Raw genomic sequence first — 4572 nt, forward strand, 5'->3', positions numbered from 1 at the left:
CACCCCCAATTCCTCCTCTCAACAACCCTGCAAGGTAGGCCAGTCTGAGAGGAGGGGGTGTCCAAAGGCTGACCACTGAATTGATTCCTTGGGGCTCAAGTTTGGGGGGGGGCAGCTTCAAAAACACACACACAAACACCCCCCAACCTCTTGGAATGTAATATATAAAGTAAAAATAATATTGGGAATGACTGGGTACTAAACACAAATCACCCAGTTACCAGTGGCCCCTTAAAGTATTCTTCACGCAGAGTATGCGCAGTTAGCTAAGCAAAACACCACCAAGAGTGTAGGTATAATCTGCCTTGTGTGAAACCCCTTACTAGCATACAGAGGAAAAACTAACTGTTGGGTTTCTTCAACGCAAAAAACAAACTGACTCTAAAGGCTTTAAACTAAATATACATACTTTCTCCCACATCCAAAACCTCCCACAAAAACCCTCATTAAACTACCCGAGAACTATCAGCAAACAAAGTAATTATACTAAGGTTTATCTAAAGGGGATCTCTTAAACTAAGAACAAACAGAGAGTGATCCATAACGAGATGTATCAAACTGCAAGATCTAGCAAGAGATGCAGAAGGCTTTCTAGCAGAGCCTTATATACAAAAAACATAGCCCACACCTGTGAGCAATTAAGAGAAACGCTTGCACCTGTTTCTCTTAAACAGACAGTGTTTACATTAGACCGGCACTAAAGTAATGACTATTCAAAACAAAATCCAACACAACCCTCTGCAGCTCCCCCCCTCACATCCCCTGGGTCCAGCCCAGGAGCATATGCGGGGGGGGGGGGCAGACTTCTGGCTCTTGGTTTCAATAGACTCAAGAAGCAAACATTAAGTAGTACAGCATTACATTTCCAGAGATAAGGTTTGTAAATGAAATACAGTATAATCTCAGTGAAATCATAGAATCCTAGAGTTGGAAGAGACCACAAGGGCCATCCAGTCCAACCCCCTGCCAAGCAGGAAACACCATCAAAGCATTCCCCCAACCCCCAAATGAACTTCAAGAGCTGGGCATTTTAGGCAATGAGACTTCCTGGATGTCACGGTCCGGTCGGCGGGCGTCAGGACCAGAGGCAAGATGGTGGTGAAGAAGCAGGGTCGAGGAGCAAGGCGGAGGCGAAGGTCCACGGGGCACGAAGCAAGGCGAAGGCAAAGCAAGGGTCCAGGAACAAGAAGCAAGGCGAAGGTCCACGGGGCACGAAGCAAGGCGAAGGCAAAGCAAGGGTCCAGGAACAAGAAGCAAGGCGAAGGTCCACGGGGCACGAAGCAAGGCGAAGGCAAAGCAAGGGTCCAGGAACAAGAAGCAAGGTGAAGGTCCACGGGGCACGAAGCAAGGCAAAGGCAAAGCAAGGGTCCAAGGAGCAAGGAGCAAGGCGAAGGATCCAGGAACAAGAAGCAAGGCGAAGGTCCACGGGGCACGAAGCAAGGCGAAGGCAAAGCAAGGGTCCAGGAACAAGAAGCAAGGCGAAGGTCCACGGGGCACGAAGCAAGGCGAAGGCAAAGCAAGGGTCCAGGAACAAGAAGCAAGGCGAAGGTCCACGGGGCACGAAGCAAGGCGAAGGCAAAGCAAGGGTCCAGGAACAAGAAGCAAGGCGAAGGTCCACGGGGCACGAAGCAAGGCGAAGGCAAAGCAAGGGTCCAGGAACAAGAAGCAAGGCGAAGGTCCACGGGGCACGAAGCAAGGCGAAGGCAAAGCAAGGGTCCAGGAACAATAAGCAAGGCGAAGGTCCACGGGGCACGAAGCAAGGCGAAGGCAAAGCAAGGGTCCAGGAACAAGAAGCAAGGCGAAGGTCCACGGGGCACGAAGCAAGGCAAAGGCAAAGCAAGGGTCCAAGGAGCAAGGAGCAAGGCGAAGGACCCAGGAACAAGAAGCAAGGCGAAGGTCCACGGGGCACGAAGCAAAGTGAAGGCAAAGCAAGGGTCCAGGAACAAGAAGCAAGGCGAAGGTCCACGGGGCACGAAGCAAGGCAAAGGCAAAGCAAGGGTCCAAGGAGCAAGGAGCAAGGCGAAGGATCCAGGAACAAGAAGCAAGGCGAAGGTCCACGGGGCACGAAGCAAGGCGAAGGCAAAGCAAGGGTCCAGGAACAAGAAGCAAGGCGAAGGTCCACGGGGCACGAAGCAAGGTGAAGGCAAAGCAAGGGTCCAGGAACAAGAAGCAAGGCGAAGGTCCACGGGGCACGAAGCAAGGCAGAGGCAAAGCAAGGGTCCAAGGAGCAAGGAGCAAGGCGAAGGTCCACGGGGCACGAAGCAAGGCAAAGGCAAAGCAAGGGTCCAAGGAGCAAGGAGCAAGGCGAAGGATCCAGGAACAAGAAGCAAGGCGAAGGTCCACGGGGCACGAAGCAAGGCGAAGGCAAAGCAAGGGTCCAGGAACAAGAAGCAAGGCGAAGGTCCACGGGGAACGAAGCAAGGCGAAGGCAAAGCAAGGGTCCAGGAACAAGAAGCAAGGCGAAGGTCCACGGGGCACGAAGCAAGGCGAAGGTCCACGGAGCACGAAGCAAGGTGAAGGCAAAGCAAGGGTCCAGGAACAAGAAGCAAGGCGAAGGTCCACGGGGCACGAAGCAAGGTGAAGGCAAAGCAAGGGTCCAGGAACAAGAAGCAAGGCGAAGGTCCACGGGGCACGAAGCAAGGCGAAGGCAAAGCAAGGGTCCAAGGAGCAAGGAGCAAGGCGAAGGATCCAGGAACAAGAAGCAAGGCGAAGGTCCACGGGGCACGAAGCAAGGCGAAGGCAAAGCAAGGGTCCAGGAACAAGAAGCAAGGCGAAGGTCCACGGGGCACAAAGCAAGGCGAAGGCAAAGCAAGGGTCCAGGAACAAGAAGCAAGGCGAAGGTCCACGGGGCACGAAGCAAGGCAAAGGCAAAGCAAGGGTCCAAGGAGCAAGGAGCAAGGCGAAGGATCCAGGAACAAGAAGCAAGGCGAAGGTCCACGGGGCACGAAGCACGGCGAAGGCAAAGCAAGGGTCCAGGAACAAGAAGAAAGGCGAAGGTCCACGGGGCACGAAACAAGGCGACGGCAAAGCAAGGGTCCAGGAACAAGAAGCAAGGCGAAGGTCCACGGGGCACGAAGCAAGGCAAAGGCAAAGCAAGGGTCCAAGGAGCAAGGAGCAAGGCGAAGGATCCAGGAACAAGAAGCAAGGCGAAGGTCCACGGGGCATGAAGCAAGGCGAAGGCAAAGCAAGGGTCCAGGAACAAGAAGCAAGGCGAAGGTCTACGGGGCACGAAGCAAGGTGAAGGCAAAGAAAGGGTCCAGGAACAAGAAGCAAGGCGAAGGTCCACGGGGCACGAAGCAAGGCAAAGGCAAAGCAAGGGTCCAGGAACAAGAAGCAAGGCAAAGGATCCAGGAAAACGAAGCAAGGCGAAGGTCCACGGGGCACGAAGCAAGGCGAAGGCAAAGCAAGGGTCCAGGAACAAGAAGCAAGGCGAAGGTCCACGGGGCACAAAGCAAGGCGAAGGAAAAGCAAGGGTCCAAGGAGCAAGGAGCAAGGCGAAGGATCCAGGAACAAGAAGCAAGGCGAAGGTCCACGGGGCACGAAGCAAGGCGAAGGCAAAGCAAGGGTCCAGGAACAAGAAGCAAGGCGAAGGTCCACGGGGCACGAAGCAAGGCAAAGGCAAAGCAAGGGTCCAGGAACAAGAAGCAAGGCGAAGGTCCACGGGGCACGAAGCAAGGCGAAGGCAAAGCAATTGTCCAAGGAGCAAGGAGCAAGGCGAAGGTCCACGGGGCACGAAGCAAGGCGAAGGCAAAGCAAGGGTCCAAGGAGCAAGGAGCAAGGCGAAGGATCCAGGAACAAGAAGCAAGGCGAAGGTCCATGGGGCACGAAGCAAGGCGAAGGCAAAGCAAGGGTCCAGGAACAAGAAGCAAGGCGAAGGTCCACGGGGCACGAAGCAAGGCAAAGGCAAAGCAAGGGTCCAAGGAGCAAGGAGCAAGGCGAAGGATCCAGGAACAAGAAGCAAGGCGAAGGTCCACGGGGCACGAAGCAAGGCGAAGGCAAAGCAAGGGTCCAAGGAGCAAGGAGCAAGGCGAAGGATCCAGGAACAAGAAGCAAGGCGAAGGTCCACGGGGCAGGAAGCAAGGTGAAGGCAAAGCAAGGGTCCAGGAACAAGAAGCAAGGCGAAGGTCCACGGGGCACGAAGCAAGGTGAAGGCAAAGCAAGGGTCCAGGAACAAGAAGCAAGGCGAAGGTCCACGGGGCACGAAGCAAGGCAAAGGCAAAGCAAGGATCCAAGGTGCAAGGAGCAAGGCGAAGGATCCAGGAACAAGAAGCAAGGCGAAGGTCCACGGGGCACGAAGCAAGGTGAAGGCAAAGCAAGGGTCCAGGAACAAGAAGCAAGGCGAAGGTCCACGGGGCACGAAGCAAGGTGAAGGAAAAGCAAGGGTCCAGGAACAAGAAGCAAGGCGACGGTCCACGGGGCACGAAGCAAGGCAAAGGCAAAGCAAGGGTCCAAGGAGCAAGGAGCAAGGCGAAGGATCCAGGAACAAGAAGCAAGGCGAAGGCAAAGCAAGGGTCCAGGAACAAGAAGCAAGGCGAAGGTCCACGGGGCACGAAGCAAGGCAAAGGCAAAGGA

The sequence above is a fragment of the Zootoca vivipara genome, chromosome W (genome assembly GCF_963506605.1).
Source record: "Zootoca vivipara chromosome W, rZooViv1.1, whole genome shotgun sequence".
NCBI classification, from domain to species: domain Eukaryota; kingdom Metazoa; phylum Chordata; class Lepidosauria; order Squamata; family Lacertidae; genus Zootoca; species Zootoca vivipara.